This window comes from Dermochelys coriacea, chromosome 1 (genome assembly GCF_009764565.3).
Source record: "Dermochelys coriacea isolate rDerCor1 chromosome 1, rDerCor1.pri.v4, whole genome shotgun sequence".
Taxonomy (NCBI): domain Eukaryota; kingdom Metazoa; phylum Chordata; order Testudines; family Dermochelyidae; genus Dermochelys; species Dermochelys coriacea.
In genome coordinates, this window is record NC_050068.2 from 37,147,972 (window position 1) to 37,170,449 (window position 22,478).

The following is a 22,478-nucleotide window of genomic DNA, read 5'->3' on the forward strand; positions in this document are numbered from 1 at the left end:
GCCCAGCTCCCATAGAAAAGTAGCTGGTGACCCAGAATGCAGTCTCTAAGGACTTTCAGCAAGGATTGCACAGGGTCAATCTCCCCACATTCAAATCCCAAAAGGAATTAAAGACATGAATTTAAGTAAGTAAGTAAGTAACAACTTTATAAAATCTTATGATAAAGAAACAAATAATAATTTAATTTTTACAACATAACATGACTATTTTATAAGCCACATACATTGTATTCAGTTATACATAAACATAAATAAAGAAAACAAATTAAAATCTGAACAGGTCAGTCCCCACAGAAAGAAACTCAGAGTTCCCAAAAGCTTAGGTTGAGTTCAGTTAGAGTCTTTGATCACCAAATCTATACAGTCTGCTGTGTCTAAAACAACATTTTCCCCTTCACTTGCTTGTAGGAATCTTCAGTTGGAATCCAGACAGACTCTTCCTCCGCTGAAATCACTGCTAGCCAGTCTGCTGACTGATGAACCACTCACTCAGTTAAGTGTCTAGATTTAAAAAAAAACAAACTGCTGCAAGAAAATAGAAAACTGAGAACACCAAAGATAGGCGACTCTTTCCCCATTATCACATTTTAAAGAAAAATTGGTGCCTCAGACTAGTTGAGACAATTTAACTAAAACAGTTTGGCTAAAATCAAGCAACGTTCAAAGCATACATTTAAAACAGAATAAATTATTTTACCCTTCCATTTCCCCCTTCTGTTATTAACATTGGCCAGGCTTCCCTGTTGGACAGTTAATAATATCACGAACCTGCTGCAAGATGCTTCAGAGTTAGGGACAACAGCCTGCTTTCTGCTTCTGAGCTCAGCTTCTCCCAACTCACAGAGAGCACATGGCCTTTAGTAAAGCAGCTGCCCTGACCACTTGCCCTCAGGGAGTCTGACCCCACTTGCCCTATTGGAGCGGACCCAAAACTTCCACCCCAATCCCAGAAGCTCCTCCCCTCCTCTGCAGTCTGATCATATTTTCAAAGATATAAAACTGGGCCGTGATGGTTGAGGGTGTCACTGGGGAGCACTGTGGTTGGGGATAAAGAGTTTTGGTAGGAAAATGGGAAGGAAAAAGTGGGTCTTTTCTCTTTCCTTTTCAGAATGGGAAACTGGGACTCTTTTACAGACAGAGAATGGCAGTGTGGGAGAGAACAGCGCTCATCCCTTTGAGCTGTTGTTTTCTAGGCCTAACCTCCCTCCTCAGATCTAATTCCAACTCCCCCACCATGACCACCCGTTCACCCACATCCTCCTTCCCAGTTGGCTCATTCCTCCCAGCATTCAACCCCGCCCACCCAAACCATCCCTCTCCCAGCTCAGAAACTCCCCAGCCAGGCCCATGCAGCTCCCTCTATTCCAAACCCCACATCTGCCCTCAGCCTGAGAACTACTCCTCTTCCTAGCTAACCTCTCCACAGCTCAGCTCTGAACTCTCCTCACCTCCCTGACACCTCCCGATACAACCCTCCAGACAGCCCGATCCCTTCCCTAGGTACAAACCCTTCCCACTCTGACACACACACCCACCACCTGGCTGAAGAAGCAGGCGTAGAGTACAGCAGTAAAAGCCTATGGGCGTGGGGAGGATGTGCAGGAAGTATTTACATTTTGCCTCTCTGGAACAGACCTCCATTAGCTCTCCCTCTGCAGCTGGCAGGGCAGCCCATATGCTGCAGCAGGGACTTCAGGGGCTGGAAGCTGCAAGGAGCATGTACAGGAAGCAGTGTATTTTGTCTCTCTAAGGAAGGTCTCAAGTAGCCCTTCACAAGCTTGTATTCCTTTTCCTGTACCTCTTCTTTGTGCTGCCTGCAGCACATCCTTCAAATGATAAATGCTGGCAATTAATAATTATTCTCTTGGCTCACAAAGGGTACAATCCTGCACAGTGCTGAGCACCTACTGAAAGATGCTTGGTGCCTTGAACCTCCATTGGTTTCAGTAGTAGTGGAGAGGAAAAACCGCCAGGATTAAGCACAGAATATTTAAATATAGGCCAGTAGATTTGTTTATAAAACATTTGAATCTGAAAAGCAACAAAGGCAGATTTATTTTTATTTAAAAAACACAATGGGCTTGACTCTCCTCTCACTTGGTGGGAGGGGAGAATCCAGTGGCTCTTCTCTAACAAACAGGAGTAAGGCTCTGTGTTCACTTTGAATTTGTCAAGAATATTTAAAATACAATCTCCTCTACTCTGCTCAGCTCCGTAAAACTGTATAAGTGTGTGTGCAACAGACTGTTGGTGCTTCCCCACTAGTGGTGTGCTAATGTCTATTGCTAACAGGAGTCCTGTAAAAAGGCCAGTAGATAAAAGTAAACAAATAGACTTTCAGACAGAGCAACACCCTGCAGGTTTCAGTGTCTGCACTGTCCTGCGGCTAGCCAGACAGCCAACTGTGGTGATTTAGGATTCTGTTACCCGTGTTTCATACATTAAGTAGATTATTGTATGAGCGACTGTGTCTCTCCTTGAAGTCAACAGATTTGCACAGCTTGTTTGTGTTCAAAAAAAGCTAGGAGACTTTCACCTTGCATTGCAGTAGTGAAGCTGGTAAAGGCTCTGAGTTTGTGGTTACTATGGGCATGTCTTCACAGGAGCTGGAGGTACAATTTCCAGCTTGGGTAGCTATACCTGTGCTAGCTCTAATCAGGCTAGTATACTAAAAATTGCAGTGTAGCTGCGTCCAAGTATTTATGGCCCTGGATACATACCTAGCTAGCTTCCCTGAGTATGTACTTTAGGTTTAGGGTTGCCAACCGTCCTGGTTTTGCCAGGAGTCTCCTGCAATCCTACCCTATCTCCTGGAGGCTACTGAAGCCAAACCGGGAGATTTTAGGCACTAAAAGTCCAGCGGCACAGTGAGGCTGTAAGGCAAGTGCACTGCCTTCCTTGGCCCCGTGCCACATCCAGAAGTGGTCGGCACATCTCTGTGGCCCCTGGAGGCGGCCAGGGGGGTCTCCACGTGCTGCCCACTCCCTGAGCGCCGACTCTGCAGCTCCCACTGGCTGGGAACTGCAGCCAATGGGAATTGCGGGGGCAGCACTTGCGGGCGTGGGCAGACCGTGGAGCCCCCTGTACCTCCCCAGGGGCCAGATGTGGCAGCTGCTTCTGGGACTGGCACAGGGTCAGGGCAGGCAGGGAGCCTGCCTTAGCTCCACTGTGCCACCACCCGGGAGCCACTCGAGGTAAGCGCCTCTTGGCTGAAGCCAACACCCCAAACTCCCTCCTGCACCCCAAACCCAGCCCAGAGCTCCCTCTTGCACCCAAAGTCCCTCCCAGAACCCTCACCTCCTTCTGCACCCCAATCCCCTACTGCAGCCCAAAGCCCCCTCCTACACCCAAACTCCCTCTAAGAACCTGCACCCCTCAATACCTTCTGCACCTCAATCCCCTGCCCCAGCCCTGAACCCCTCCAGTACCCAAACTCCCTTCCAGAGCTTGAACCCCCTCCAGTACTCCAACTCTTTGCCCCAGGCTCAGCTTGGAGCCCCCTCCCATACTCTGAACCCCTCTGCCCCAGCCCAGAGCCCGCACCCCAACCCTCTGCCCCAGTCCGGTGAAAGTGGGGGAGAGTGAGTGATGGAGGGAGTGGGTGGGGCTTCAAAGAAGGGCAGAACAGGGCAGGGCCATGGGGAAGGGGGGGGGCAAGGGTGTTTGGGTTTGTGCAATTAGACAGTTGGCAACCCGATTTAGGTTATATGTATGTATGTGTGTGCGCGTATGTGTGTGTGTATATATATATATATATATACATATATTTCCCGAGGAAATAGTAGTGCTGTGAAGTCTTGAGCTTGTTGGTCATAGTAGGCTTTGGTCTTTGTGCATGTGTATCTTCTTTTTCAGCTGTTACTCCTTCCACACTGCCAGTGGTAGTACTTCTGGGTCTATAGGCACCAATGTATGTGTGTGTCATCACATCAAGAATTGTCCTAGGCTCCTATTCATGCCTTCTGTCGACATCTCTCAAGGATGGTTTGCCATACATTTTCTTTGGTTTTTTTTTCAGCTTTCTTCAATAGAATCTTAGTAATTTAAACTGCTGATTTGCTTTGCCATTTGACTAATTGTGTTATGGGGATGATGTGATATGAGCGAATTCCCATTCCTGAGTAAATAGCACAAACCCACTGCACATAAATGTGGCCTGTTGTCGGAAACAGTTTGCAATGCCATGTCTGCTGAAATGCTTCATTGCTTTGTCTATGATGGTCACAGCGGTAGTGTCTGAAAATTAGATTAATAGTAATCTACAGTAATGAGATACTTAGTATGATTTTTCGTAAAAAGGTCCCTTCCTGTTTTGCTCCAAGATTTGTTGGAAATGCTGTGTATTTTCATTGTCTCTTTTTGCTGCTTGGGCTTCATTTCCCCATGTGTTATCACGACTGCTCACTAAATCTCTGATATCCTTGGTCATGTTTGGCCAGTAAAAGGTATCTCTGGCTTTCCAGATGTAGGCTTCTATTCCACAATGCACCGATCTAGTCCTGAAAAAGTTTCTGCTCTCAGCAATCTGATTATTATATTTTGACTGCCTTTATATATAATGTTATCTTGTACACTAGCTTGTCTTGATAATTCCAGAATTCTTCAGAAGCAATTGGGACTTATCTCCTGATAGCTGGACACTAATGGCTGTGAGCACTTGTAAATCTTTGTTTTTATTCTTGGATTCTTTCCAGCCCTGCCTTGAAAGTGGCACTGGTTTGGTTAATGATTTCTATTTGGTTGAGAATCTCATATTCTTGTTCAGTTGTGTTATTTTCATGCTCCAAGGCTGTTCTGAGTAAGAGCTATGTACATCTCAGTCCCTTTCACATAGTGGATATCTAAGATGTAGTATTGCAGTTTCAGTAGTATGCATGAAGACATTTTGGAGCTTCTTCACCGAAGATTTTTTTTAGAATGCTGTCTAGTGTTCTCTAGTCTACTCAAATGGTTTCCCATCCTTGAACATACTGGATGAACTTTTTATATGTGGTCACATATGAGATGTTCCTTGTCAATATGGGCATATCTTTGTTCCATTGGTGTTAGTGATCTTGATACGAAAGCTGCTGGCTGTCCCTTTTGTACGTGTGATGCCCCAAGCCCTGTTCCACTGGCATCACATTGTTGTATGTATAGTTATTTGTATTACTATAGTGCCCAAGAACTCTACTCATGGACCAGGATCCCATTGTGGTAGATAGAAAAGGAATACTTGTGGCAGCTTAGAGAATAACAAATTTATTTGAGCATAAGCTTTCGTGAGCTACAGCTCACTTCATCGGATACATTCAGTGAAAAATACAATGGGGAGATTTATATATACACATACACAGAGAACATGAAACAATGGGTGTTACCATACACACTGTAAGGAGAGTGATCACTTAAGATGAGCTATTACCATCAGGAGAGCGGGGGGTGAGTATTTGCTTCAGGTTGGGGGGCTGTCTGTAAGCAAGGACTGGCCTGTCTCCCAAGATCTGTGAGAGTGATGGGTCATCCTCCAGGATAGGTTGTAGATCTTTGATGATGGGTTGGAGAGGTTTTAGTTGGGGGCTGAAGGTAATGGCTAGTGGCGTTCTGTTATTTTCTTTGTTGGGCCTGTTCTGTAGTAGGTGACTTCTGGGTAATCTTCTGGCTCTGTCAATCTGTTTCTTCACTTCAGCAGGTGGGTATTGTAGTTGTAAGAATGTGCTATGCAAGAACAGAACAAAAAGACCGTCCCTGTCCCAGAGCATATAAGAGACAACAGATGTATGCAGACAGATGGGGGTGGGGGAGTACAAGAAAAACACTAGACAATATCAGTCAGGATGTTAGGCAGTGATCTCAGTGCATCATCATCCAAACTGTTATGTTATTTGAAGGCATCATGGCAAGGGAGAGTTTTGAGGAGAGATTTGAAAGAGGACTAAGAAGTGGTTTTGCAGATATTTATGGGGAGCTCCTCCCAAGCATGAGGAGCAGCAGGGACAAAGCATGACAGTGTTTGAAAATTTAACAAGCAGATGATGGAGGCTGGCATCATAGGCCAAACAGAGATGACAGTTGACTTCCCGATAGCGAATGGGAGATGATAATTAGGGTGGGGATAAGCAGTGAAAAAGTTTGAAAGCAAAGTCAAGCTGCTTATGTTTGATATGATAGAGACAGGGGAGCTAATGGAGGGATATGAAGATGGGGTGACATAGAGCAACGAACTAGGAGAATGATTTTTGGAAATTAATTCTGAATGTATATGAGCAGGGCATGTGTACATTTATCAAGGTCAGAAAAAAGGATGTTGCAATAATCGAGACATAAGATGAGGACAACCTGGATGACAGTTTTCGCTGTTTATGGTTGCCTTTTCATTCATAGTATTTCCGGATAGAATAGTTGGTCGCCAGCTTCTTGACACATGTGATGGGCTGCATCATGTTGAAGTGATCTTGTCCATACTGTGTCTTTGTTCAATAGTCACCTCAGGGATTCACACACTTCTGAGAGACGTAGACATTTTTTGTCAGATACTTTACAAATCCTAATAGTCTCTGAACTGATTTAATATCATTAAGTGTGGGCATCAGCTGTATTGCCTTTACCTCTTTCTCATCCGGTTGTAGCCCTGGAAGGCCAGTAAATGTCTCATGTAGTGTACTATAGTCAATCACAATTTCATCTTATTTGTATTCAGTTTTAGATTTATTTCCATTCTAGCAGACAGATGAGTTTGTGGTCATGATCTATTACAGATTCTGCCATGCCACCACTGTGTCTGTAAACTAGAATGTCATTAGTTATGACATTGATCTCTCAAGTCCTGTTAGCATATCTTGGTGGCTTTGAGATGCTTCTGCTCCATGTTTAATCCCAAATGGCATTCTCAACCACCATGATCTATCTGCTGGTGTCCAAAATGTGGTGAGGTAGCTGGTATCCTTACTGAGGAAACCACTTGCCAATATCCATCTCTGGCGTCAAGTTCTGAGAATATTTTTGCTTTTGCCAAGTCAGGTAATATTTCTTCAGTTGTAGATATTTGGCAGTGAGCTTTTTTTTAGGGCTTTGTGGATCTATGCAAATGTGCAGTTTGCCTGGTTTCTCAATGGCTACCATGCTGCTTATGCAACTTGTGGACTCTGGCTTTAGCAATGATGTCTTCTTATTCCATTTATTTTATTAGTTCCATTAATTTTTCTTTTAAGGCAGTGGCTAGTCTGTTAGTTCTGAAGACCCAGTACCAAAAGCAGGGAACAATTATTGGACCCTATCCTGAAGTCACCTGCTAAGCACTACAGGACAGGGTCATTGTGTCTGTTGCTGACTAGAATTGTGCTCAAAATTCTTAGCACTGATTATAAAGTGATATTTTTTTCACATGAGAAACCATTTTTACATTTGCAAGGAATGTATACCTTGGGAAAAGTCAAGAAAATCCCAGATTTTTGTCCAGAGTAGAGAATCTTTGTTTTCATCATAAAACCCCTGTTAGATGGTGGAAATCTTGAAATTAGGAATACTCCTGAAAATATCAGTTTACTTACATGAAAATGAATCTGTTTTTCCGTAGCTCTGTTGATCTCTGTTGACTCTGTTGCTACGGTCAACAAAAGGTTCCCAGTCTGAAGTGTGTGGAGCTCTTACTGGTGGTCTGCAGAGAGCTAGCAGGCCATATGGTGCTGCTTCTTCTATTTGTTTCCAGCAGCTAAATTTAATTTAAAACAAAGTCCCTGTTCCTAATGTTACTTGTCCATATAAGTGATAGCTGTACTGTTGCACGGATGTTTTGCCATCAGGAATGGGAAGTGAGGTCGTCTCCTGCAAACTGTAAGTGGGAAGGCAGTTGTTCATGAGTCATTCTCTCTATCAAGATGTGGTTTGCAATAGGAAAACATATGAAAAGCCCTGTTACAGTTCATCCAAAGATAGTTGTACACAATTTTTTTCATTCTCCCCCGTGGCTGTCAGTGACTGGTGAGGAAAGTATGCTGCTGTTATCCTCTCCGTGGGCCAGTCCACTGAGGCAGTGCAATACTTGCTTTGCAAAGGGGTTATCCTGTTTTTTGTGAGAGGGCAGTTTTATGATCTAGAGTGGGGGGGGGCAAACTTTTTGGTCAGAAGGCCACATTGGGGTGTGAAACTGTATGGAGGGCCAGGTAGGGAAGGCTGTGCCCCCCAAACAGCCTGGCCCCACCCCTATTTTCCCCCTCCCACTTCCCATCCCTTGACTGCCCCCTCCTGGGACCCCCTGCCCCAAACCGCCCCCCCAGATTACATCCCCATCCAACCACCTCTGCTCTCTGTACCCTGACTGCCCCGACCTATCCACACCCCAGCCCCCTGAAAGGCCCCTCAGGACTCCCATGCTGTATCCAACCTCCCCTGTTCCCCGACCCCTGACCGCCCCAGAACCTCTGCCCCATCCAACCGCCCTCTGCTTTCTGTCCCCTGACTGCCCCCCAGGACCCTTCACTCCTAACTGACCCCTGCTCCCTGTCCCGATTGCCCCCAGGACCCCCTACCCAACTCCTGCACTGTCACGTGCGTGCTGCCACCACACCCTTACCATGCTGCTCAGAGTGGCAGGAGCTTGCAGCCCCTCTGCCTGCGTGGCGGTATGGCTGCATGGGAGGGGGAATAGGAGGGGAGGGGCCAGGGGCTAGCCTCCCGGGCCAGGATCTCAGGGGCTGGGCAGAACAGTCCCGCGGGCCGTAGTTTGCCCACCTGTGATCTAGTGGTTACGGACAGCCTCTCTTTGGGACATCTGTGGAAACTGAACCCAGGGCACCTGGATATAAAAGCATGAATCTTTGTTACTTGAACTAAGAACGAGGTCTCTTGTCATGCAGAGTAATAAACCTCTATATGTGGTCTAACTGCTAGAGAGTGACACAGGGCCACAGTGTGTTGAGCATGGGTTACACAAGCACTTAAACTGACATCTTTTTTATAGATTCATAGATACTAAGGTCAGAAGGGACCATTCTGATCATCTAGTCCGACCTCCTGCACAGCGCAGGCCACAGAATCTCACCCACCCACTCCTATGAAAAACCTCACCCATGTCTGAGCTATTGAAGTCCTTAAATCATGGTTCAAAGACTTCAAGGAGCAGAGAAGCCTCCCTCAAGTCAACCATGCCCCATGCTACAGAGGAAGGCGAAAAACCTCCAGGGCCTCTCCAATCTGCCCTGGAGGAAAATTCCTTCCCGACCCCAAATATGGCAATCAGCTAAACCCTGAGCATATGGGCAAGATTCACCAGCCAGATACCACAGAAAATTCTTTCCTGGGTAACTCAGATCCCATCCATCTAATATCCCATCTCAGGGGATTAGGCCTATTTACCCTGAATATTTAAAGATCAATTACTTACCAAAATCCCATTATCCCATCATACCATCTCCTACATAAACTTATCGAGTAGAATCTTAAAGCCAGATAGATCTTTTGCCCCCACTGCTTCCCTTGGAAGGCTATTCCAAAACTTCACTCCTCTGATGGTTAAAAACCTTCGTCTGATTTCAAGTCTAAACTTCCTGGTGGCCAGTTTATACCCATTTGTTCTTGTGTCCACATTGGTGCTGAGCTGAAATAATTCCTCTCCCTCTCCTGCATTTATCCCTCTGATATATTTATAGAGAGCAATCATATCTCCCCTCAGCCTTCTTTTAGTTAGGCTAAACAAGTCAAGCTCCTTGAGTCTCCTTTCCTAAGACAAGTTTTCCATTCCTCGGATCATCCTAGTAGCCCTTCTCTGTACCTGCTCCAGTTTGAATTCATCCTTTTTAAACATGGGAGATCAGAACTGCACACAGTATTCTAGGTGAGGTCTCATCAGTGCCTTGTATAATGGTACTAAAACCTCCTTATCCCTACTGGAAATGCCTCTCCTGATGCATCCCAAAACCGCATTAGCTTTTTTCACAGCCATATCACATTGGCAGCTCATACTCATCCTATGATCAACCAATACTCCAAGGTCCTTCTCCTCTTCCGTTACTTCTAATTGATGCGTCCCCAACTTATAGCTAAAATTCTTGTTATTAATCCCTAAATGCATAACCTTACACTTCTCACTATTAAATTTCATCCTATTACTATTACTCCAGTTTACAAGGTAATCCAGATCCTCCTGTATAATATCCCGATCCTTCTCCGAATTGGCAATACCTCCCAGCTTTGTATCATCTGCAAACTTTATTAGCACACTCCCACTTTTTGTGCCAAGGTCAGTAATAAAAAGATTAAATAAGATTGGTCGCAAAACCGATCCCTGAGGAACTCCACTGGTAACCTCCCTCCAACCTGACAGTTCGCCTTTCAGTAGGACCCGTTGCAGTCTCCCCTTTAACCAATTCCTTATCCACCTTTTGATGTTCATATTGATCCCCATCTTCTCCAATTTAACTAATAATTCCCCATGTGGCACGGTATCAAATGCCTTACTGATATCTTGGTAAATTAGATCCACTGCATTTCCTTTATCTAAAAAATCTGTTACTTTTTCAAAAAAGGAGATTAGGTTGGTTTGGCATGATCTACCTTTTGTAAAACCCTGTTGTATTTTGTCCCATTTACCATTGACTTCAATGTCCTTAACTAATTTCTCCTTCAAAATTTTTTCCAGGACCTTGCATACTACAGATGTCAAACTAACTGGCCTGTAGTTACCCGGATCACTTTTTTTTCCTTTCTTAAAAATAGGAACTATATTAGCAATTCTCCAATCATTCGGTACTATTCCTGAGTTTACAGATACATTAAAAATTCTTGCTAATGGGCTTGCAATTTCAGGTGCCAATTCCTTTAATATTCTTGGATGAAGATTATCTGGGCCCCCTGATTTAGTCCCATTAAGCTGTTTCAGTTTCGCTTCTACCTCTGATATGGTAATATCTACCTCTATATCCTCCTTCCCATTTGTCATGCTACCATTATCCCCAAGATCCTCTTTAGCCTTATTAAAGACTGAGGCAAAGTATTTGCTTAGATATTGGGCCATGCCTAGATTATCTTTAACCTCCACTCCATCCTCAGTGTTAAGCGGCCCCACTTCTTCCTTTTTAGTTTTCTTCTTATTTATATGGCTATAGAACCTTTTACTATTGGTTTTAATTCTCTTTGCAAGGTCCAACTCTACTCGACTTTTAGCCTGTCTCACTTTATCCCTACATGTTCTGACCTCAATTAGGTAGCTTTCCTTGCTGATCCCTCCCATCTTCCACTCCCTGTATGCTTTCTGCTTCTTCTTAATCACCTCTCTAAGATGCTTGCTCATCCAGCTTGGTCTACAACTCCTTCCTATGAATTTTTTCCCCTTTCTTGGGATACAGGCTTCCGATAGCTTCTGCAGTTTTGATTTAAAGTAATCCCAGGCCTCCTCTACCTTTAGATCCATAAGTTCTTCAGTCCAATCCACTTCCCTAACTAATTTCCTTAATTTTTGAAAGTCAGCCCTTTTGAAATCAAAAACCCTAGTTGCAGATTTATTTTTGTTAATCCTTCCATTTAGTTTGAACTGAATTAGCTCATGATCACTTGAGCCAAGATTGTTTTTATGAAAGTATAGGTGGCAAAATGGCTAAGATTTGGGCCTATTATACTCAAGGAGTAGGCTCTCTTCCCAGCTCTGTCTCAGATGATCTTGTTTAAACTCACTGTTTTCTTTGCTCAGAAATCATTAAAAGATGGTTTGAAACCTTGACTTACAATGAGGGCGGTGAAGGGCACAGAAATATTCTCTGGCAGAGAGTATCTTTTCCCCCTCTCCTGAAAAAATTGTGTAAATGCTGAAGCTTTTCACAAGACTGCCTAGAGCTTTGACTACGATCATGTTATTTGCAAGAGATAGCAAAGATGATGGTATTTTGGAGTACAGTATAGTTGTACATGAATTTTCTATGGATTGAATTTTAAAACAAAATCCTAGTTGTTGTTTTCCAGGGAGGGCTCTTCACATGTGTGTAGGAGCTTTGAATGTCTGTTCCCACCTTCTCTCCCTCTCCTCCTCCCATAACACCTGCACATTCTCACCCATGAAGCCTCATATCATACACACTGAACTCTCCTGGTGCTGACAAGGGAAACTGGACTGCACTTCCAGCAGAAATAGTCAGGGCTGCTCCTCTGTTGCCCAGAGAGGTCACTGCTAGGCTGCACAATCTACTGCCCTGCTATGGGCCGAGCATGCTGCCTCTACAGCATTTTCACCCACTCCTTGTTTCCTAGGGTTTTTTATGCATAATTGCTTTCACTAAAAGTTAATAGAAGTTCTCTAGTGAATTATTCCTGTTTATATTGTAGGCATGTACACAGTGCCTCTCAAACATAGACAACTGTCAATCAGCTGGCCCGCCACCTCATTCATTAATTACAAAGTGTAGATAGCTGTTTACGGCTTACAGACTGCTTGATTGACAAGGGACTATGCGTGAGGTCCTTCCGGAAAAAAAGAAACAGGGACCATTGGTTTTTGCTTTATTAATTTCTAAAGTGGAAAAAGCGTATCCTAAAATGTTAAAGGCCTGATTTCCAAGTGGGTTTTAGAACCAGAACTCTCATTGACTTAAATGGGAAGGTTGAGTGCTCAGCACTTCTGAAAATGTAATCCTCTTACACCCTAATAAAACTGGTCAAAAGTTTTCCACTAAAACGTTATGAATGAAAAATGGCATTTTAACTAAACTACGATTTTTTGTGGAAAAAATATCTGATCTCATAAAATTGGAGGGGAGGAGATTCCAGTTGCTGAAACCGACGATTCTTTTTTTATTTTCAGCTTATCAGTGTTTCAACTAAACCCCCCAAAAGTTTAAGAAAAATGTCAACAAAAAATAGAAAATCATTTCCCAACCACCAGTATGGGCTGTGATCCTGCAATGAGCTCCATACGGGCAGCCATGACAGGCAAGCTCCACGGAAGTAAGTGGGCTACATACGCATGGTGCTTGTTGCAAACAACCTGGAGTAGGAGCTATCTCATGTCAGCCTCTGTTTGTACAGTGCCTAAAACTGTCTACAGCCTATTACCTGTCTATGTAGGGTGCCAATCCTGATGAGAATGTCTGGGTGCTACCATAATATAAATATTCATGGCTTGATGTTGTTAGTTATTAAGGTGTTCTGTTTGGCAGACTAGGTTTTTAATGATTTATAATTAATTAATATTTTCAAAGCTTTTGAATTGGAAAGACCTCAGTGCACTTTGGAAATTTGTGATGTAACACAGTGCCATAGCTTTGTTAGGTTTCAGAGTAGCAGCCGTGTTAGTCTGTATTCGCAAAAAGAAAAGGAGTACTTGTGGCACCTTAGAGACTAACAAATTTATTTGAGCATAAGCTTTCGTGAGCTACAGATGCATCCGATGAAGTGAGCTGTAGCTCACGAAAGCTTATGCTCAAATAAATTTGTTAGTCTCTAAGGTGCCACAAATACTCCTTTTCTTATAGCTTTGTTAAACTCTCTCTTTTTTTTTCTTTTTCACTTGTGCTCCTATTACATACTAATGGCCAAACGAGTTTAAAGTGAGAATGTGAAGAACTCCAAAAAGACCTAACAGGATAGTTGATGGAATTCAGGGTGTGAGATAATGCACATTGGAGAGAACAATTCAAATTTCATGTACACATTCATTATCCTTCTCAGGGTAAGAGACCTACATCCTCCCATACTGACTCTTGTCAAATGAAGAGGACTTGCTCAAGATAGAAGTCCATTTTATGCTCCACTGACAGATACTTCATAGCCAGGCGAATCTGCTGCTGCTGCTCCCACTTGTTAGGTTTCGAATTAGCTGTAACATCTTAGGAAAAAGATATAAGTGTCATCATGGACAGCTAAGTGAAGACATCTGCTTAATGCACAGTGGGACTCAAAAGAAAGTGAATCCGATGTTAAACTGTGTTAAGCCAGAGACAGAAAATAAGCACCCTGATGATGCCCAGTGCCTTCTGTTTAATTTCAGTGAAAGTGGCAGGCACTCACCTCATTGCAGGATTGGGTGTAATACAAGAGACATAGCAAAAATAATAAAAGTCAAGAAAGGGGCAACAAAATGGATTAAGAATTTGAAATCGGAAAGAGACAAAAAACACACTGGGAGACTTAAAAATGGACTTAATCTGGAAAGGAGAATTATATATAAAAGAGAAATATAAGATAATAAATGGTAATATAGACCTCATTTGATTGCTCTCATTTGTTCTATCCCTTACAGAACAAATAGACAATTGAAATAGGGAAATAATTATATTGAATAATAGGAAATACTTGTTATTGCAAAATATAATTAACCCGTGGAACACACATTGTGACGAGAGACTTTTACCTCAGACAAGAGAATGACTTAATTTCTGAATGGGAAAATCAGCAGAAAAACCTCAGAAGCGGTTTAATTCACCAAAATTATAAAATTGCTTAATTGAACATAAAATATATAAGAGGCACATCTTTAAAGTAATGCAGATAGATGGAATCAGGTAGTATAGATACTGCTGAACCAGTGTCCAACATTAGCTGAATAGAGTGTAGATTGCCTGAGGGTATGGTGGAAATGTTTACAGTGCACTTTATCTGGAATATGTGCAGTAATGATTTTGTCCACGCTCAGCACAGTAACATCTGGTATTGTAACTGCATGCACCTGTTGATTGAACTGGCTACTGCAACATACTTTAGCAAAATGTTCAATCTTTTTGCAATGATTGCACTGAGCTACTTTTGCCAGACATCCTGTGTAGCTTGCAAGGTGTTGTGGGGATTCACAGCGAAAACATGCTTTTACTGTACTTTGAATTTGCTGATCCGGTGGTTTTTCATTAGTTTTCTTCTTGCAATTGTGTGTCTGCAGTGGTAGTGAACTTTTCTGCAAAGGAGTCATAGCTGGACTGTGCCTCCTGTATCCGTGCTCATTATTTTGGCTTCAGCTGTAGCTGACTCAATCTGAGTAGCAATGGTTATTGCTTTTTCTAGTGTAAGTTGTGGTTCTAGAAGTAAGCGTTCTCTTACGTGAAGCATGGTTGTTTTCTCAATGAGCTGGTCTCTAATCATCTCATCTGCCATATTCCCAAAGTCACAATTACAAGCAGACTCCTCAGGGAAGCAATATACTGCATTATAGTTTCCCCTGGTTTCTGCTCACACTGGCAAAATCTGTAGCGATTAGCTACTACATTCACTTTTGGCACAAAAAATTCTTTAATGCAGTGAGTGCAGTCTCATATTTATCATCTGCAAGGGGACAAGTGTAAAATATACACTGCCCTTCTGCTCCAAGACAGTGGATTAGTAGAGCACGCTTTCTTACTTCAGAAATCTCTGTAGCACTGATTGCAAGCAGATAAGTCTCAAACACATGGATCCAAGTAGTAAAAGCAATTGGAGGCTCACCTGGGCTTTGCAGAAAGGGTGCAGGTGGGTTCAGAGGCAGAAGATCCATCCTTGTCGCCAAAATATGGTCGCTGATTGCCTTTCTTGCCTACCTTTGCCTTCACCAGATGGTCCACCGGAGGATGAGGATGTAGTGGTTGTGCTTATTACAAGCACTATCACTGCAGTTACAAGAGAACAATTTCAAGCTGCTTGTTCAGTTATTCAACAAAAACTATGGGAATTTCTGACAAACAGATGGCCCAGACACCCTAAAAACCTTGACCCAGTTTTGCTGCCTTATTTTAGAGTTCAGGATGAACTTTCTTTGTTTGATGGCTGTGTGCTACGAGGTACACACCGGCTCCTTGTGCCAGAAGAATTACAGTCAAAACTCATACACCTAGCACACGATACTCATCAAGGAATTGTCTGAACCAAACAATGACTACGGAATCTGTATTGGCGGCCAGGGATGGACTCTCAAACTGAAGCATTCATAAAATCCTGTGTCACTCGCCAAATGCATGATAAGGCAGCATTGACATGTACCTCTCCATTACAGCCTGTTCCTCTTCCTGAATCTTGATGGGAAAAAGTGGTGATTGACATTGTAGGACCCTTTCATACTGCTCCAATTGACTGCCATTATGCCATCACTTTAATAGACTAATTCAGTAAATGGCCGGAGGTAGCATTTATATCGCAAATTTCTTCTGCTACAGTAATTAAGTTCCTCTCTTCAGTTTTTAGCAGGGAAGGTAACCCCAAAGAACTGATAGTCAATTACTTCCCTGGAGTTTGAAATTTTTCTAGCATAGAGGAACATTTACACAGAAGGTCATCCCATCCTCATCACCAAAATGTTGTATCAACCAGGCAAGGTACTAACAAGCTTCACCAGGACTTTATTTTCAAAGTGGAAACCTCTTTACCAAGCTGCTGCTGTACCCTCTGTAGCTTTCTCTCAGCCTTTCAACTACTCCCCCCTCCTTCCTGTTCCCTGTCCTTTCAGACTCCCAACAGCCAGTGCTCCCAATTCTAATAATTACAAGCAACATCTAAACACCACAATATGGTGATAGTATCAGGACCATTTGACATGCTTAGAACAGTAATCAGTTTTAAGATTAAAGCTTTCATTAAATAAAAATTAATAATAGTTTAAATTAGAAAATACAGTAATGGCAACTATAAGGTAATGTAATGTAGTGACAGATTAGCAATTAGCAGATGCTAATCTCTGGAAACTGATTGGCTGATCTTGAGTGTCACATGTCGGTACATGTGACATAAATTAGCATATGCAAATCCCAGAGACAACAGCCGGCAGGCTAAAGCTCCATAGGGATAAGGACCAGCCAGAGAGCGGAACACTGTCAAAACCTATAAGAAGATACCTGTGCAAGAGAAGCCACCTGAAAAGGTGAAAAAGGAGGAGCTGCTTGAAAGCCAGCTACTATAACAGCAGCAGCAGCTCACCCCCAGGCTCCAGAGTTGCCTTGGCAATGGCTGCTCCTGGCACCCCGTCAGCAGGAGGCCTCCACAGCAGCCTGGCAGCAGTAGCCAGCAGGCTTCTGTATCTCTCACCGGAGGAGCAGCTTTACCTCCGTGACAGCAGACATCTGCCCAGCGCAGCACTGCCCGCTCGCCACAGCAACCAACACACCCATGGTCATCATGCTCGAGCAACAGACAGCGAAAGAAGGACCTTGACTAGACGACTCAAGGATTTTCATAGAAGCCCCTGTAAGCTAAAAATCTTTTTTCTATTTAACATCCTGAAGCATATGGGTCTCAAGTGTAAATAAAGCTGGATGTCTGTGGTTTGAGTGAGATCTCCCTTCCCATTTTGTACCTGTTAGGCCAGCCTGTTGTTTGATATATTGTTAGATGTTTAATTGATATATTGCTATATGTAATAGATATCATTGCAAGGTATAGAGTATTAAGTATATGGTTATTAAACTGCAATTGTAATACCCTGTCTTTATTTCTCCTGCAGGTTCCTTTACACTGTATCTGTAACTGTTACTGTTTTATTTTATTATTTTTATTTTTACCAATATTGCTCCTCTTTTATTGTAACCTTTTACTTCTAAATAAATATTATTTTTGCTTTTGAAGAATTTACTGCTTGCTGCCTATCTTTGATTGGAGTGATGTATCATGCCCTTCAAGAGGAATGTTAGGTGGCCTTGGTTAGTGGCTTTTCTCTGGAAAATCCATAGGGCGGGCCACAACCTTTAATACTGGAATAGGCAAACTGAAAATAAAGGGTTTTAAATTAAAAAGACAGTTGGGTTCAAATCTTCCAGTAAAACATCTGCAAGGTATCACTGAAGACCATAGTTCAGAGACGCAAAAGAATTAGACTTTTAAGTGAGTAAGAACAATATCTAGAATAATACTAGCTAGGATTTAGAGCCATGGCAGAAAGTAGCATCTCTTTAGTAACTGAAATAGTGGCACTGTTGTCTATTGAGGAGTGAACTGGATGAGAGGGTGCCCTCTTCAGTGTGAAATTTTATAGTCATAATGTGGGGAAATTCCTCTTGGTCACAGACTTTTATGGAGGAAGCAAAACATAATCAATTAAATCTGATTTGTCTGACATTTTAGATTCATAGAGCTCTTGATATAAACTAGAGAAAATAATCCGGATTATACAGGCTGTCTTGACACCCTGTTCACATACTCCTCATAAAAGCATCTCTGTATCTTCATCCACACTGTTGCCTATGTCTGGAATGAGTTCTCCAAGCCTATCTCTCAATCAATCACCCTCACGTCATTCAAAATCCTCCAGAAAATTCACTTCTGTCATGAAGTCTACAAGAAAGGAACTGGTTAAATTAAAATCTTGCCCTTAAAAAAATTATTATTCAAGGAGAAGTATATATGAACTAGCACAATCATTGTCATAATCTTATTTTTGTTCCCCATCGACACCTTCTGCAACTTTAATCTTCCTTTCTCCACCTTGTTTATGTTACCCCTCACTCATATTCCAAATAGTAACAACCTCCGGGCGTCCTTCACATCCTCACATGAATGTTGTCCTGAATGTGAAGAATAATGTTCTTTCTTCTCTACTGTGTAACTATACATTTTCAGAAGTCCCTAGTAATTTTGGGGGGCCTGATTTTCAGAGAATGGGTGCTCAATTCTTTTAAAAAATCAGGCCCCTTTGAGGGTCTCAAGTTGGGGAACCAAAATCATACACTTTTGAAAATGTAGGGCCATAAGTTTATGCAGTAATTAAACTTTTCTTATAGATAGTTTAAAAACCCTTTTATAACAAATAAAACTTTATTTATAACAAAAAAGCAGAATACTGCTCCTGCTTCCATTGTAGTCATGGGAATTTGTCTTTTGGATCAAGCCCTTATTGTATTTCAGAGAAAGTGCTGGATCGCAGTGTGAACTGCTGCATAGTTTGGATTTGAGGTTTTGGTTTGAGTCTTTTTCTTTGCTGTATTTATATATCCAACAATAGTTTTACTATAGACTGTAAGCCAGCAAAAAGAAAACCCAACCCAGGAATTCACTCGCTATGGAAGGGAATAGAACTGCCTCATAGACCTCATTGGTCAGTTGCTGTAGTTTATAGCTGTTGTAATTATATTGGGTGCAGTGGTAAGAGCTGCATAAGTCATATGGTCATAAATTATGCCCCATATGTTTCCGATAGACTGGCCACTGTGCTTTTTAAATACAGCTGTTCTACAATCGTTGTTACTATAAGGTGGAAGAATATACAAGGAAAAAGGTTAGTGCTGTAATGTATATGGTTCAGCTTGTTTTCTTCCTTTAAATAAAGGTAACCATAATTTCCTCATACAGTAAAATAAATATTGTACTTACTCAGAAATGTATGTCATCTAAGCAATGAGGGTACTCTTTAGTCTTTTTTAAAAAGGAAATTAGTGGTTCTCTGAGATCTCTCTGTTGAGCTGACCAGTTTAACAGAATGGGTACACAAATTATTCCAGGCAAAATTAATATCACATAGGAAAGAAAAATGAGTTAGCTAACAATAAATGGAAAATCAGAACATTAAAAATCAATGCCCTATGCCCTCAGAGACCTATGCTGCTACAATCTCCTGGGCTTGTGTGTTTCTGATATTTCTCAGCAAATGGGATCATGAAGTGGTGTTCCAGGAAACAAGTCTTATCTTGAAATATGGTTTTAAATTTCACAGAATAAAGTAAAAAGAAAAGGAGGACTTGTGGCACCTTAGAGACTAACAAATTTATTTGAGCATAAGCTTTCATGAGCTACAGCTCACTTCATCGGATGCATTCAGTGGAAAATACAGTGGGGAGATTTATATACACAGAGAACATGAAACATATAGACACTGTAACAAGAGTGATCAGGTAAGGTGAGCTATTACCAGCAGGAGAGCGGAGGTGTGGGGGGAACCTTTTGTAGTGATAATCAAGGTGGGCCATTTCCAGTAGTTGACAAGATCGTCTGAGGAACAGCGGGGTGGGGGTGGGGGAATAATTTTACTTTGTGTAATGACCCATCCACTCCCAGTCATTATTCAAGCCTACATTAATTGTATCCAGTTTGCAAATTAATTCAGCAGTCTCTCGTTGTAGTCTGTTTTTGAAGTTTTTTTTGTTGAACAATTGCTACTTTTAGGTCTGTAATCGAGTGACCAAAGACATTGAACTGTTCTCCGCCTGGTTTTTGAATGTTATAATTCTTGACGTCTGATTTGTGTCCATTTAACCTTTTACATAGAGACTGTCCAGTTTGACCAATGTACATGGCAGAGGGGCATTGCTGGCACATGATGGTATATATCACATTGGTAGATGCGCAGGTGAATGAGCCTCTGATAGTGTGGCTGATGTGATCAGGCCCTATGATGGTATCCCCTGAATAACTATGTGGACACAGTTGGCAACGGGCTTTGTTGCAAGGAAAGGTTCCTGGGTTAGTGGTTCTGTTGTGTGGTGTGTGGTTGGTGGTGAGTATTTGTTTCAGGTTGGGGGGCTGTCTGTAAGCAAGGACTAGCCTGTCTCCCAAGATCTGTGAGAGTGAAGGTTGTCCTTCAGGATAGGTTGTAGATCCTTGATGATGCGTTGGAGAGGTTTTAATTGGGGGCCAAAGGTGATGGCTAGTGGCGTTCTGTTATTTTCTTTGTTGGGCCTGTCCTGTAGTAGGTAATGTCTGGGTACTCTTCTGGCTCTGTCAATCTGTTTCTTCACTTCAGCAGGTGGGTATTGTAGTTGTAAGAATGCTTGATAGAGATCTTGTGTTTGTCTCTGTCTGAGGGGTTGGAGCAAATGCGGTTGTATCGTAGAGCTTGGCTGTAGACAATGGATCATGTGGTGTGGTCTGGATGAAAGCTGGAGGCATGTAGATAGGCATAGAGGTCAGTAGGTTTCCAGTATAGGGTGGTGTTTATGTGACCATCACTTATTAGCACTGTAGTGTCCGGGAAGTGGATCTCTTATGTGGACTGGTCCAGGCTGAGGTTGATGGTGGGATGGAATCATGGTTGTTGAATCATGGTGGAATTCCTCAAGGACTTCCTTTCCAGGGTCCAGATGATGAAGATGTCATCAGTGTAGTGCAAGTAGAGTAGGGGCATTAGGGGATGAGAGCTGAGGAAGCTTTGTTCTAAGTCAGCCATAAAAATGTTGGCATACTGTGGGGCCATGCGGGTACCCATAGCGGTGCCGCAGATTTGAAGTATAAATTGTCCCCAAATGTGAAATAGTTATGAGTGAGGACAAAGTCACAAAGTTCAGCCACCAGGTTTGCCGTGACATTATTGGGGATACTGTTCCTGACGGCTTGTAGTCCATCTTTGTGTGGAATGTTGGTGTAGAGGGCTTCTACATCCATAGTGGCCAGGATGGTGTTTTTAGGAAGATCACTGATGGATTGTAGTTTCCTCAGGAAGTCAGTGGTGTCTCAAAGATAGCTAGAATGCTGGTAGCATAGGGCCTGAGGAGGGAGTCTACATAGCCAGAAAATCCTGCTGTCAGGGTGCCAATGCCTGAGATGATGGGGCGTCCAGGATTTCCAGGTTTATGGATCTTGGGTAGCAGATAGAATACCCCAGGTTGGGGTTCCAGGGGTGTGTCTGTGCAGATTTGTTCTTGTGCTTTTTCAGGGAGTTTCTTGAGCAAATGGTGTAGTTTCAGAGGGTAATGGCTTGTAGAAAGTGATGTTGGAGAGCTGCCTAGTAGCCTCTTGTTCATATTCCGACCTATTCATGATGACAACAGCACCTCCTTTGTCAGCCTTTTTGATTATGATGTCAGAGTTGTTTCTGAGGCTGTGGATGGCATTGTGTTCTGCTATTCCACAAATTCAGCCCATGCATGTCGGTGGAAGCACTCTATGTAGAACTCCAGTCTGTTGTTTCGACCTTCAGGAGGAGTCCACCCAGAATTCTTCTTTTTGTAGTCTTGGTAGGAAGGTCTCTGTGGGTTAGTATGTTGTTCAGAGGTTTGTTGGAAATATTCCTTGAGTTGGAGATGTCGAAAATAGGATTCTAGGTCACCACAGAACTGTATCATGTTTGTGGGGGTGGAGGGGCAGAAGGAGACGCCCCGAGATAGCCCAGCAGAAGAATCTGCCCTAAGAGTATAGTTGGATAGATTAACAATATTGCTGGGTGGGTTAAGGGAACCACTGTTGTGGCCCCTTGTGGCATGTAGTAGTTTAGATAGTTTAGTGTCCTTTTTCTTTTGTAGAGAAGCAAAGTGTGTGTTGTAAATGGCTTGTCTAGTTTTTGTAAAGTCCAGCCACAAGAAAGTTTGCGTGGAAGGTTGGTTTTTTATGAGAGTATCCAGTTTTAAGAGCTCATTCTTAATCTTTCCCTGTTTGCTGTAGAGGATGTTGATCAGGTGGTTCCGCAGTTTCTTTGAGAGCGTGTGGCACAAGCTGTCAGCATAGTCTGTGTGGTATGTTGATTGTAATGGATTTTTTAATTTCAGTCCTTTTGGTATGATGTCCATCTGTTTACATTTGGAAAGGAAGATAATGTCTGTCTGTATCTGTACGTGTTTTTTCATGAAGGTGATAGATTTCCACTCCATACGTCTAAATTCAGTGCCTTGCATAATGACAGGTTTCAGGGTAGTGTTAGT